Here is a 15,230-nt window from a genome sequence, read left to right as displayed (position 1 = left end):
CTTTGAAGGACCACACGGCATCATTTCTAGCCAATCCCCTTCTTTCTTGTAGTGGCCTTTATGAACGAGAACAAAGAAAGATGGAGAGGCGATGAACTTGGTGTTACAAAGGAGATGAAGGAAGAAAAGAATTTAATAAAGTTAATAGGTAAAGGTAAAGGGACCCCTGACCATTAGGTCCAGTCGTGGCCGACTCTGGGGTTGTGGCGCTCATCTCGCTTTATTGGCTGAGGGAGCTGGCTTACAGCTTCCGGGTCATGTGGCCAGCATGACTAAGCCGCTTCTGGCGAACCAGAGCAGCACACGGAAACGCCGTTTACCTTCCTGCCAGAGCAGTACCTATTTATCTACTTGCACTCTGACGTGCTTTCGAACTGCTAGGTTGGCAGGAGCAGGGACCGAGCAATGAGAGCTCACCCCATTGCGGGGATTCAAACTGCCAACCATCCGATAAATTCGAGACATGGAATTCTAATATATTTATATGGCTTCAGAAATACTTATGGGGGCTGACCCAGCATTCTGTAGGAGGAGAGGAACTTTGCTGACCTGAATACAGGCAGCGACCAATCTGAGCACATTGAAGTGACATGTGACTGCCGGCGTGCAGGTCCTGCAGGACCTGGAAGAGGGCAGAAAGGGGGGTGGAACGGTGGCGGAATGGGGCAGAATGGGGTAGGACGGGCTTATTTGTGCTGCCCTGACACACGAGGGGGCAGGAATGGAGCCCCGGCACAAAATGGTTGCTGCCCGTGACATTATTCCAGAAAGGAAGTGTAGCTGCAGCATTCAGAGCTCTAGTTCAGAGATGGGGAAACTGCAGCCCTTCAGATTTTGTTGAATTCCAGCTCCTATCACCACTGACCATTAGCCATGCTGGCTGTGGCTGATGGGAGCTGGAGCCCAACAACAACAGCAGCAGCAGCAGCAACAACAACAATTTATTTATACCCTGCCCATCTGGCTGGGTTTCCCCAGCCACTCTGGGCGGCTACCAACAGAATATTAAAAGAACAATAAAAGATCAGTCATTAAAAACTTTCCTAATCAGGGCTGTTTTCAGATGTCTTCTAAAAGTCAGATGCAGTGGACGCTTGGGTTGTGAATGTGATCCGCAAGTGAGGGTTGCAATTTGGCGCTTCTGCGCATGAGTGACCACCGAAACCCAGAGGTAACCCATTCTGGTACTTCCAGGTTTCGACGGGTCCATGACTGAAAAAAACTCAACCTGAAGCGTCTGTAATCCGAGGTATGACAGTAGTTGTTTTATTTCCTTGACATCTGATGGGAAGGCGTTCCACAGAGAGGGCGCCGCTACTGAGAAGGACTTCTGCCTGGTTCCCCATAGCTTCACTTCTCGCAGTGAGGGAACCACCAGAAGGCCTTCAGAGCTGGACCTCAGTGGCTGGATGATGAGGGTGGAGACGCTCCTTCAGGTATACTGGGCCGAGGCCGTTTAGGGCTTTAAAGGTCAGTGCCAACACTGAATTGTGCATGGAAATGTACTGGGAGCCAATGTAGGTCTTTCAAGTCCAGTGTTATGTGGCCTCAGCAGCCACTCCCAGTCACTAGTCCAGCTGCCGCATTCTGGATTTAGAGGGCCGGGTTCCCCATCCCTGCTCTAATTAAAGAGAACACTTTTCAAATCCCCCCAAAAGTCAGCAAATGCCATGGCAATAAATTCCCTGAGTCTCAGTCTGAACCAGAAGTAGTCAGCCCAGTGACTCATTTTCCATATTCCATATCAAATTAGGGGGTGTTTAACAAGCAAATTTCACCCTTAAATTTCTGTGAACATTAATTGGAATATTGCTACATAAAATATTTCAGTTCTAATTGTTCTGCTGTTGTTCTTTAAAGCCTCACTGCGTCCTTGCTTATAAAGATGTATGGGCAAGCCCAATGGATGAAGGCATCTGGAACCCACATTGTTTGGACAAGACTGCTGGTCAGCAATGGCCCTGGGTGCACACCTTTGCTTCTGTATAACTGAATACAGTGGTACCTCGGGTTACAGATGCTTCAGGTTACATATTGTCAGGGCTGCCTCAGGTCCCAGCTCACAAAAGGACCAACGCCAGTTTCTCTTTATATACAGAAGTGTTTATTGCAGTTCATTTTCCGTTTCACAGCCGCGGCGCGCAGCCCTACATCTGTTACGCTAGACTGTTGAAGTCCCCTCTGAGTCACTCCCTCCCCGGCACCAGTTTAAGACCCTTGCTTTGCTCCACCTCCTTCTTTCCCTCTTCCGCTGGGTCTTCCTGCTCGCCGGAGCTTCGCCCCTCCTGGACTCCTCTGACGCTGATTCCCCGGATTGTTCCCCCTCCCTCCGGCGGGCTTTAGGACCTGGCTCCCAATCCGGGCTCTCTGCTTCCCCGCGCGCCTGTACATTTGAACTTGGCGCGCGCGCCCAGCTCCCAACCTTCCTTCTAATCGTTACACTACTCCCGTCACTGCTCTCCTCCTTTTCCGGGAGGATAGCTGGTTCTGACCTTCCCTCCATTCCCCCCTTCTCCCATGGAGGCGTGGTCAGCCCTGACTCATTTCTTCTCCCTGCTGACGGAGACGTTGCCTCTGACACACGGGAACCTTCCCCCCCCTCACCACGCTCTGGCGGGGAAGCTGGTCCTGATCTCCAGCTGCCGCTTTGGGAGTCCCCGCTGGCCCCTTGTCCCTGATGCGTCCCCCCTGGGACCCCCCTTGTCCTGACCACTGGCGCCCCCTTCTGGGAATCCTCTGATTCGCTGGAGAGGCTCATGGAATCCCTCGGACCACTGTCATCCTCCTCCCCGCTGTCCTCAGATTCTTCCCATTCGCTCTCCATCTCCTGTCTCCCCTGTGCCTCTGTCCCTGAACCCCTGACACATATGCTTCAGGTTACAGACTTCACTAACCCAGAAATAGTACCTTGGGTTAAGAACTTTGCTTCAGGATGAGAACAGAAATCGTGCAGCGGCAGCACGGCAGCAGCAGGAGGCCCCATTAGCTAAAGTGGTGCTTCAGGTTAAGAACGGACCTCCGGAATGAATTAAGTACTTAACCCAAGGTACCACTGTACTTTTCTACACAAAGTTCTGCAGAGGTTCTACAGAATACTTCAAGTGTTGTACTAGGCAACACCATTGTGCTGCTCCCCGAATATTATACTGTGTAGCTCTTCTTTCATGGGTCCCTACAAAATAGAGTTTCTACTTCCACCCCAGGCAGAAATTCCTAGTTTTTAATAAGGTTTCCTAATTATGTTTTTCTCTCTCTCTAAACCATTTAAGGTACCACACGTGTGTTATCTCAGCAATATTTGCAATTATAAAGTATGCAGGTACGGTTCCCCCATTTTACAGATACGCCAGACCTCACAGAAGTGGATCCATTTCTTCCCTGCCTCTGACTTTGTGATGTTTCTTCCACTTTCATTTATACTCGAAGGCTTCATGCGCAACAAGGGTGGAAGATGTAATCTTCCAGGAAGTTATTTTAACGACACAAGATTCACACGCTGGCACTGACTGGCCATTCTCCGTTTCCCCTTTAGAGGGCGCTCTGCTGCCAGCCTCGACAAGGGCGTCTCTTATTTCATTTTTTCTGGAGGCTTCAAGCCGTGTTCCAAAACATGTGCTTGCTTTTTAGTGTGTTTTGCTTTGCTAATTAGGGGATTAAGTAATCTTTGGCTGCCTGGCAAAAATGTGCCTGAATGTGGGTTTAGCATATTATTTGCATTCTTTATTTTTCTTTTCTTTTCGTGTTTGTGGGGAGGGAATCCAGTTCAGTATTACAGCACTGCAGGAGGGCATCCCTTGTAACCTTTCCACTTAAATGGTTATTTCTATAAAGAGGTGGTTGTAACCTTGGTCATAGGTTGCTGTAAAGACATGCGCAACCTTTTCCATTGCTGCTGTTGCTGCTGCTTGTGTTGTTGTTGTTATTTATATATATAGGAGAGAAGTGGCTAAGCTTTCATCTGGTTCACCCTTGCCCAGTCCTCTGGGATGCCAGCGGTGGGTGTGGCCAAAAGTGGGTGTGGCCACAAGGGATGAGTGAACCCGTCAAATACATTTTCTATCGCTTTCTCATTTTTCCAGTTCCATTTTCCACATTTCCAAATCAGTTTGCAATTAAGAAGAAGAAAAATCCCATTAGTATTCATTCATTCATTCATTCATTCATTCATTCATTCATTCATTCAGTATATAGCCCTATACCCACAGGTCTCAGGGAGGTTACAACATAAAATCACAATATATAAACACATTTTAGTGTGAATTTCTCCCAGTTTTCACATTTGGACATGCAATCTGGCCTAATATATTGTATTTACTCAAGTCTAATGCACCATCAAATCTAATGAACACTCTGATTTTCAGAACCTTGAAACAAAAAAAGAGGATTTGCTGGTGAATGTAAATGTGCCATCAGATCTTAATAGCACCTTGATTTTCACAATGTGATTTGGCTGAAAAAAGGTGCGCATTAGATCCGAATAAATACAGTATTTTTTTATTTTTTATTTGCAAAGCATCTTTCTTTAATACAGTGGTACCTTGGGTTACAGATGCTTCAGGTTACAGACGCTTCAGGTTACAGACTCCACTAACCCAGAAATAGTACCTTGGGTTAAGAACTTTGCTTCAGGATGAGAACAGAAATTGCACGGTGGTGGCGTGGCAGCAGCAGGAGGCCCCATTAGCTAAAGTGGTACCTCAGGTTAAGAACAGTTTCAGGTTAAGAACGGCCCTCCAGAACAAATTAAGTTCTTAACCTGAGGTACCACTGTATAATGCATTTTAGTATGCTATTTTCACTCATATTTACTTTATATGCAAGTTCAGCATGGCACATGAAATTTCGTAAACATTATTTGGGACTCAGCTACATTAGTCAAAAAACATTGTTTTGAATGCTTTTTAAATATGCAACACCAGATGGTGCTGGAGAACAACAAAAAAAGTTCTTTGTGATTTTCCATGGTGGTTTTTTTCCATTTGTTAAAATGATTTAATTTCTGACTTATTTAAAGCATTTTTTTCCAAGCTCAGAAAACTGCATTGCAAAATTCAGGGAAGTTTGAGTTTTGAAAGGTGGCTGTGTTTTGGATCATGTATTGTTTCAGAAAGTGCAAATGAAGCAGGTTCAGCTTTAAGTGTGAACTAATCTGAACTTCTCCCTCAACTCTATTGATCACCCAACTCTCTCCCATGTGCACCCACCCGCACAGACAGAGCCTCCCCACAGCTGATCTGTGCAGATCTGATGAGCAGGAAGTGCAGAATTCACATCCCTGTCAGGGCACTGTCCTGGGAAAAGGTATTCAAGTGCCTCCAACAACCACAGCACCATGTGCACTTTATTTCTCCCTGCCTCTGTGCTGCCTCCTCCAACGTTTTGGGGGTCCACAAAAAATTACTTGGGGGTAAAGGTCAGGCCCTCAGATTGGGAGTGAGACATCCCTGATTTAGGCTTTTGGTTAATATCCACCAAAGATTGCCAGATCAAGATCCTGAGAACATTTTTGTTCCTTAATGAGACACGTAAAAGGGAAGAAGCAGTTAGTGGTAAGATTCATAGGGCTGAATTCAGCCAATGAGTCCTGCTAGTGGAAGCTAGTGCAAGGAGTTCCACTAGTGCAATGGGGTTTTTCACCCCATCTCTCCCCCCCGTGAACCCCCATGCCCCCCAAAATTGGCTTGTGCTGGGGTTCATGAGAACCCCGGAACAGCCTTCGAGGATGGAGAAGCAGGATTGTTCCAATGGGCAAGCTGAAATTATTGTGCTGACAGAAGGATCGCCACAAACTTCCCTTAGTGTCTAGTTCCAGCCAGTTTCCTGCTGCAAAAAATGCCCTAGAACCAGAGCCATAGCTAGGTGATCTTGCGCCCCTGGAAGAACTGTCCAGATTGTGCCCCCTAACCACTGGCAAATTACCGTATTTTTTGCTCTATAAGACTCACTTTTTTCCTCCTAAAAAGTAAGGGGAAATGTGTGTGCGTCTTATGGAGCAAATGCGGCTGTGCAGCTATCCCAGAAGCCAGAACAGGAAGAGGGATTGCTGCTTTCACTGCACAGCGATCCCTCTTGCTGTTCTGGCTTCTGAGATTCAAAATATTTTTTTTCTTGTTTTCCTCCTTCAAAAACTAGGTGCGTCTTATGGTCTGGTGCGTCTTATAGAGAGAAAAAGACGGTAGCTCTTCTTTCCGCCTCTCCTCCAACCCTCCCCCCATTCAATTCACTGTCAATTAAAAACCCTTTCTTATGAAGTAATAATATTTTTATTTATAGACATATTTATGGACCTATTTTTTAGCCCATTTTGTGCTCCCCCCCGCCTGTGCCCATGGCGGGGGCCCACCTTGCCACCCCCTAGCTACGGCCCTGCCTAGAACATGCCTCTGGTATCAGGGCTTTGCTATACAGATTATGATCTGCAGAAGGTGCTCTCAGCTGAATTTAGAGGCTGTGATTAGAGGTGAAACAGAATCAGAAATTCTACTTTGAAAACTTGTAAAGGAGTTCTGTACAATAAAGTGAGCGAACTATGCCAAACAACTGATTCAAAGATACCTGAAGGTAACAGCCTCATGAGTGTCCAACTGATGAGAACTGGCCTGAGAATCTCACCCACCTTCCACATATGCATAAATACTAATTGTAGTGAATACTGTACAAATTTCATCCCAGGAATTTTCTTTTAAACTCTTATGTGTTCGGGGATTTTTTTTGCTAGACAGTCTCAACCTAGTTTATAAACTAGGCCCTGATCTACAGAGCATAGCTGAGAGTGTAACGTACGTAGACCACACCAGGAAGATGGGGAAATAGCTGGTTTTATTTCTTGGTTTGTTTTGACACAGTTCTCGGTCTGGTGTCCATTTTCTAATTATTCCCGTAATCACAGGCACAGAGCATGCTCAGTTCCAACTTTTCTAAAGAATCACGTTTCCCATTTGCCCACTAGGTGGTGTCCACATAAACCTATTGCATATAGAGTTCATTTTAAAAAAAAGTATTTTTATTAAAGATTTTCTTGGTTTACAAAAGTATGTGCAATCTCTCTCTCTCTCTCTCTCTCTCAAGTAACATTTTTTACTGATCAGTTTTGTTTGTTGAGACATTAGGAAGAAAAGGGGGAGAGAGGTGGAGGGGGGAGAGGTGAGTGGGGGTGGGGCCAGGTGGCGATATTTCTACTTTACTTAATATATGTGGGGTTTTGTGTCAGTGTCGCTTGTGCAGGTTCTCTGCTGTTCACTTGTGTTCCTTTGGTGGTGAGAGAGGTTGGGGTTGGCCTAGGGTATGGTTGTTAATTTGTGATTGGCTGTGGTGATCTTTGTTTTCATGTGTGAGTGGGGTGGGTGGGTGTTTTGAGTCAGGCTAGCCATATTGATCTGTATGCTGTTGGTGGATTTTTGTCATTGTCTTGTTGAGCTGTGTATGTGATGAAGGGGAGCCATACCGGGGTGAAGGCGTATTTAAACCATCTGCCTTGAGGGACAGCAGAACACCAGTCCTTTCATTTAAAAGACCAACCCATTCCTACAACCTCAAGATGGGGCTGGTAGAAACAAGACGAGGAACTGCAGCTACCTACTCCAACCACTTGGAGGAGGCAAAGATTAGTTGCCCAAGTCAGCTAATTGACACATTTGTGGACATGAATCACATCGCCCACGCTGACCTGCAACACTTGCTTGCCACCCACGCAACAAGACAGGTGCGCTGTGTTCTCCTGACACCTGGAGGGCTGGAGACATCCCATGAACACCCTGCCTAGCCACCATTGAGCACTCCTCAATTTCTTTCAATGCACACAACAAGATGTACATAACCATGGTGCGTCTTTCCCCAACCTGGTGCCATCCAGGTATTTTGGACTACAACCCCCATCAGCCCCACTAGGATGTGGCTGTTGGGCAGGGATAATGGGCATTGTAGTCCAGCAAGATCAGAAGGGCATCCGGATAGGGATGGCTGGTGGAGTGCTCTCCTTTCTATTCTTTCTCTCCTTCTTTCAAGTCGTTCCCTTCCATTACCAGAGGACATGCCCTCGCCCTCAGGCTAACAATTTAGGAGACTATTTTGTTCATTGAACTTATATCCCACCTTTCCTCCTGAAGGAACTCGGGGCAGCAAAATTGTCCACCAGCTGATTGAGATGGTTCATCAGCTAGGAGCATCAGTCCCTGTCCCTAAAGATCAGAAAACATTTCAGGCAAGGAGAGTCATCGGCTCTCCTCAGATCCCATAATGTGAAGCATAGGAGCCAACTCTTAAGAGGCCAAGGTCCCTTCAGTGCCCCCAATAAATATTTGAGGGGGTTCCCACCCCAAAGTTGATGGGCATTGCCATTCAAATGGTGTGCACTTGCCATGTCTTGTGATCGATTATGCAGGGTGGGGCTTACCTGAACCCCCACAATATTTTATTCAAGTTGGCTCCCCTAAGAAGGCTGCATGGATACCATCAAATGGATTTGCTCAGCTTAATTTGGGGTCTTCTGGGATTTTACTTTCGAATAGTCTTCGCTTTCCCCGTCAAACATTTGTTCCAGGAAGTTTCTAGGCTCAGGAATTGTAGGAAGGATCAACTCTTTAATCCGTTTCCGGTAAATGAGAAAAATGACAGTCAGGACGGCCACACATAATGGAGCGAGAATGTATGGGATATATAATGTGTGGTCTCTCTCATCCCAGTCCACCACCTCGCTCCAATCACTGGTCCAGATTTCCCCACTATTGTAGAACTTTGCTCTCACTCGAAAAGTGTGGTGTGCCTTAGGCTTCAGACTGATCGATATATTAGTATTAGGAGTTGACTGTATGTCTGGTCGTCCAGAGTTATTAATTTCTACTTCATAGTTCATGTTGTTCCATAGGGATGGTTTAGTCCAGTTCAAAAAAACACCTCCATTGTTCTTTGTGATGTTTACAATCGATGGAGTCTTCAGTCTGACTGGAAATCTGCCTTCTCCCGACATATTGCTAAGGATACACACAGGTTGAATGTCCTTGGAATTGCCTTGTAATGAAATGCTAAGTTCTATCCATTCATATTTCAAGTCAAATGCACATCGAAAGGCACCACCTTGCTTTGTGTAATTGGTGCATGGCTGTTCTCTTCTGAGTTTTGGGATCCACAAAGTCAAGCTGTAGTTTGCGTCACGACTTGCATTCTCTCCACGAAGCCATGAGCACTCCAGGGATCTCTCCATATGCCAAACACAGCTGACATTAACCGCTCCTGTACCTGGAACACCGTTTCGTGGAAGAGAGATATTAAGCCACTCTCCTTTCTGGCTCTGTTCTTGCTGACATTTTGTTCTGACTTTGACTCCGAAAACAACTTCTTTACCCAGAGGTACCTGCACTCTCCTGGAGTGGTTTGTATGAATATGCTCCTCGACCCAATCTCCACCGGTCCTTATAGCACTGTGATACTTTACATCGCAGGCCCCTTCCATTCTTACAGGAGTCCACGCCACATCCAGCTGGCAGCGTGTTTCATTGAGGGTATAACTCACGTTTGATGGGCGAGGAAGAGTCAGCGTGGCTCCTCTGACAGCCCCAATGAGGGTGACAAGCAACAGCACCAGTGTCCCCATGAAGTTTCCCTGCCCCATCTCATCTCCTGATCTCGACCAAGGGCTGGCTTTCATAGGAAAGACTGCAGGCGGGGCTTCCATTCATTGACGTGTTAGCTGCGGTTCGCTCACCTGAGAAATACAGACAGGGAAGACAGGAAGTCATATATAACAGTTCGATGGAAGCCATTACTTTCAAAGGCATTTCCTTGGAAGTGACTTCAGCAGAATCGAACCATACATTATATGTACTTGGCTTCACTTATCCCAGCTTTCAACTGCAGTGACTGGAGATGGCACTTTGGGTGTTGGCTGGCTGCGTGGGTGAGAGACTGACGTCATGGTTTGTGTTGAGCAATGAGGCGGAAGGGGACAAAACCTCTGTAAAAGTTGCTAAATCTTGCTGCAATAACACAGCCATCTAAATGAGCATCAGTCAAAAGCACAAAAGGAGGCATATTGGGAAGGTAGTGCATGAGAGATGTTCAACACGCCAGAACAAACGAGGCCAATGGGTGCTGCTGGGTTTATTGACAAACACGAGGAGCTGTTGATATGGTGTAGTCCACTAGAGAATCAGCAGGCAACGCTCAAGATATTATAGGCTGGGATAAACAAATACATTTGAGATATCAGGTGTGCCTCTTGCAAACTCAACAATTTGGACAAATATCCCTTCTGTCCAATAGCTGGGCCTGTCTGCTGATACCGCCACATAAGGTGGCCCTCCAGACTGGTGTTTTATTGTGAGTGTATTCTGTAAGATGTTATTGACACAAGAATAGCCCATTAGTGGGGGATTCATTCTGCAATGTGTCCCCAATGCTAACACATTATTAGGGTCTGGTGGAGCTATAGCGCAACAAGAGCAGGACAAAAATAAACCAGAATATTTGTGGTTTAAAGGGTTACGGGGTGTTAGCAAGAAACTACAGGGTGTGCACTATTAGAAATGAAGCTGTGCGACCACCCCCAACACTTTTACAGGTGCAAACAGTATTGAAAGTGGGATCGCATATGACAGCTCCAATAGCATCATGAACACAAATCAGCATGAATGTGCAATAAAAAGGGTGTCTGGAGTTGCTCAAGGATTGTAGTATCCCCCCACACACATTATAAAATGTAACATGGATGCACAAATTTCAGGCTTGCCAGATCTACTCCATCTTTTGCTAAAATGCCAGCTATACCAACTAACCAAATGCAAAATACAGGCAGCTGGAATTATAGAACAGGATGCCTTTGATCATATCCTGAGCCTAGGAATTTGCTTTCAATTCCAGAACTGAACTAAGTTCACAGTCCTTTCCAACACAGAAGTCCACTCCTGGTTACAAGCACCCCATTTTGGCAGCCTAAGAACAAGTCATTTTGTCATTGCAGTGGTTCAGTAATTGAGAGACAGAAACCTTACTGGTTTTCTGCAAAACCAATAAGCCATCTTCCAGTATCTCTTTGACTGAAGCACACCAACCTATATGTAGCACAAAAAAATTAGTTTTTCTCCATCCAGCATGCTACTTTCAGTCAAGAGTGATTCTAGATCCTGCTGCCCACAAGGGGTGTGTGTGTGCTTTTGAAAAAAACCCTTTCCTCCCTGCAAATGCCCCAGAAGAAGGATGTGGAGGTTGTGATATTGATATATGCCCACATCCTTGAGCAGTTGTGGATACATTCACCTGTTTTTAAATGGACAGAATCAAGCTGCAATCAGCTTTTATTTCCAGAATGCAATGAGCTTCTCAAGACACACTTTTCAGGGGCACAAAATATTCAATAGATCTAGACAGCGTGTGGGCTATGTGTGTGTGTGTGTGGGGGGGAGAGACAAGTCTCCATTGGTTCTAGAATAAAAATAAAAATAAACTGTGTGTACAAAGAGTAGATCCTGATTTGCCCACCTCTGCTCTAGAGAAAGATTATACCCTGTACGCACTTTGAAATTCTTAAGACTATTGAAGTGCATCTTCTTAATAATGGCAGAATATCAAAAGGAGAAAGGACACTAAGCTCAAATATCAAGGAATACAGTGGTACCTCGCGTTAAGAACTTAATTCGTTCTAGAGGTCCATGCTTAACCTGGAACTGTTCTTAACCTGAGGTACCACTTTAGCTAATGGGGCCTCCCGCTGCCACCGCACGATTTCTGTTCTCATCCTGAAGGAAAGTTTTTAACCCGAGGTACTATTTCTGGGTTAGCGGAGTCTGTAACCTAAAGCATCTGTAACCCGAGGTACCACTGTATTACCTATAACAGGTCCACAGTTCTCCTCTGACAGAGGTACAAAGCATCAAGAAACCTTTCTGTTTGAGCAGGTATTGGGTGACAGACAGCAGCTGGTTGACACTGTGTTTTTGCATACCACCCTCAGCAACACGTTTTTGCATATCTTATGAGGCAAACCACACATGTTGCTGGAGAACAGTGATAAGATCTCCCCATTTGTTTACTTTTTACTTTAAAACAGCTCTGTGCGTATGCACAGCTGCAGCCCTGGGAGAATAGGTGCTTTAACTCTTTCCCCCTTGCCACTTCCCTGATTTGAATATAGCCCGCCTCCTGCTTGCCCCATGGCAGGGAAATGTAGGCTTGTGCAATTCTCTCATCCTATCACTGTCATCTTGATTAATTTCATGGTTTTTTTAAAAATAAATAAATCAGGAAAACAGCATGGTGAAAAGTGAAACACCCCTCTCTCCAGATCAAGTTTGGTGTTCCTTTCATCTGCTTAACATTAAAAGAAGATATGGATCAGATCACTAATCCCCACCACCCCATGTGGTTTGACCTCGCTTCACCAGGACAGAGTGAGCTCTAACATAATGTGTCAAAAACACATTGCAGGAATTTCCAGTCTGATTACATCCACACCACACTTTTAAATCACTCTTAGACCATTTTAACAGTCATCCTGAGAACTGTAGTTTGTCAGAGGTGCTCACCTCACTGAGCTACAGTTCCCAGGATTCTCCATGAAGAGCTCAGGGCAACGTAAATTCTGTGTAGATTGTTTCGTTGTGACGTTTAGGCTTGATTTCATCTGGCTGGAATCAGGAGTTTCCTGTGGTTATTCTGTTCGCAAGATAAAAATTATTGCCTCACTTCCTGACTAGTTGGTCCTCTAAGCTTTCCATGCCAAACTGGGTAGTTTTCAACCACTTTATCCTCACCTCCATCCTGTGAATTCGAAGCACAGTGAACTTCATGACCCACAGAGGATTTGAATACAACTCTTCCTGATTCAAACTGAAAGCATTCTCAAATGCTGAGCTTGGTCAGTCCTTGTAAGCAAGGGTGTGTGGGTGTGTTTAGGTCATTGTGGCACCTGAAGTGAATTTGGAAATTGCACAATCCAAGGATTGTAGTTTGTTAAGGGTCCTACACACAGACATCAGAGTCAAGCTTATTTCTTATATCAAACAACTGTTGATGGCATCCGCCTGTCTTGGGAGACAGTGAAGGAGTGCATCTTTGGAGGTTAGCATCAAAGAGTTACAGTGTGGGACCAGGCAACAGGCTCCCCATATCCCAACCCATATAAATAAGAGCCCAATAAGACTGGTTTGGAGTCAAAACCAGCCACAACTTTATCGAATACAGATGAAAGAGGTTTGGCTTGGGCATGGGGCAATCTACCGTATTTTTCCATGTATAACACCCCCCCCCCCGTGTATAAGACCCCAAATTAAGGAAATGGATAGTGATTGCTCAGAGTTGTTAAGCTTTTTTTGGGGGGGGGGATTGCCGCCAATCGCTCACCCACCTGACCGCCGCTGCCAATCGCATGTTTCTCCATAGCCACCAATCGCCTGCCCAATCACCACTGACAATCTCCTGCTCGCGGCTGCCACCAATCGCCCGTCCCTCCTCTGCACTATCTGTGTATAAGACGACCCACAATTTTAAACATTTTTTAAAATTAAAAAAAATTGTCTTATACACAGGGAAATACAGTAAATACTTCCGGCTCGCTGGCTGAAAGTGACACGTGGTCAATCCAGGTGGGGGTTCCTAAGGTGACCATCCAATAGGGTGACCCCTGCAGGGACCGCCATCTGCGGGAGTGCTTTCAGCCCTGGCTCTACCTGGGCATGCGGACATGGCCACTCCCCCCAGGATACCCCAGCATTCAACCTTCCCTCCATCCAAAACAAAGGATTGCCCCAATGCCCAACCAGTTGTGACGATTGCCATGAGATAGGCAAAACCACCAGGTCAGTGCCAATTAGCCAGGTGGGCAAATTCCTACAGGGCCCCTTAAAGTACAGCGACCACCGTAGTCACAACAACATCATTGACCATCAGCTTAAACCAAGGGTAGGTGGGTGGGGAAAACTGGCAAGGGAAGGAGCAGGTAGTGCGGGCTGCTTAAATGGGCAAGGGGCGGATCTGAGGGAAGCCCAACGTTGGCTATGTTGGCTTCGCCCTGTCACAGCCCAAGTCCCAGCCTGCACCCCCATTGGCCAAAGCAGGGTGCAGGCTAGGATCTGATTCCTGATAGGTGGCAGGGGCTTCTGCTGCCCCCTTCCTATCAGGAAGGGCATGGCTGTTCCAGTTCTAACACCAGAGCCCCAGGGAAGCCTTTGCCATCCTGCAATGGCGCCGCACCAAGAGGGGTGAGCAGACTTGCATAAACTGCATTGCTGTTGCATATGGGACTTCTCTCACTCAATATACAGTTTAAAACAAAATACAGTTCAGGAAGAGGAAAGGAGGGAGTGTTGGCTGCCCTCCAGCTTAGTTTTCTGTATTTTGCACAGCAGTGGCAGCAAAAACCAAACCAAACCAAACCCAGAAAACTAAGGGTTTTTGTTTTTGCAGGGGAGGGAAAGCAGCCAACACCAGCAGCAGATCCAGGGAGCTGTGAACGCTCAACATCTGGGAGAGAAGCACACGTTGCACTTAAAAGCAGATCAGCTGAAACGCAGGAGGTTTATTTACGAGGGGGGGGGGGGAGGAGTCAAGAGCAGGAGAGTAGAGGGAAGCAGAAGACTTACTTGTAAGTCAGCCACACCGTTTAAGCACACGCAGGAATGGAAGACTTTGCTTGCTGGTTTCTCCTTGCCATAAGGAGTGGAGTCGGGGAGGGGAAACCAGGAAGGAAGGCTGGAGAGGAAGGCCTGCCTTTTGCTGGAATTCTTAGTAAAAGGGAAGTGCATGCAAGACTTTGCTTGCTCATCTCTCTCCACGCCGAGGCAGGGGAAACACAGCTGGAGGAAAAGCTTCAGGGGCTCAGGCCACAGCAGCTGTGGGGGCATGGAGGCGGCAATCATTTCATCTTACTTCCTGGGTGGGGGGGCTAGTTCTGCTTTTAAGACCCTGTTATACTAAGGCTGGCAGCAGCAGCAGCAGATTTACATATGGGCTGAGCAGGCATATGAGCAGATTTACATATGCGCTGAGCATAAATGAGGTATGTGTTGGGGGGGGGGCTTGGCTTCTTGCCATTTTCTTTTCTTAAGAAAACAGGCAGAGTTTTCTGTCAGAGCCCAGTTGCGCAGTAATGTGATGCACGTGACGTATGTGTCTATGACTGTGTAACAGTCACGCAAGTGCTAGCTTACTGTTGAGTAAAGTTCGTGGAAGCTTTAAAGCTCCTCAGAATCAAATGGTAAAGTCAGCTATGAAGCAATACAAGGGCTCCGATCGCTGCCTAT

The 15,230-nt window shown here is 46.3% G+C and overlaps 1 pseudogene across 1 annotated transcript; it reads right to left on the bottom strand.

Annotated features, from left to right (window-relative positions):
• Positions 1–6,800: 6,800 nt before the first annotated feature.
• Positions 6,801–14,936, bottom strand: LOC310690618 (interleukin-13 receptor subunit alpha-1-like; annotated as a pseudogene). The gene is made up of 2 exons (XR_014530122.1): positions 14,571–14,936; positions 6,801–9,700 (listed from the first exon to the last, which is right to left on the bottom strand). The product of XR_014530122.1 is annotated as an interleukin-13 receptor subunit alpha-1-like (transcript).
• Between the last annotated feature and the right edge of the window lie 294 nt (positions 14,937–15,230).

The sequence above is a fragment of the Podarcis liolepis genome (genome assembly GCF_965112155.1).
Source record: "Podarcis liolepis genome assembly, chromosome: 13".
In the NCBI taxonomy this organism is placed as follows: Eukaryota; Metazoa; Chordata; class Lepidosauria; order Squamata; family Lacertidae; genus Podarcis; species Podarcis liolepis.
This window is presented reverse-complemented; position numbering and strand designations above follow the sequence as displayed.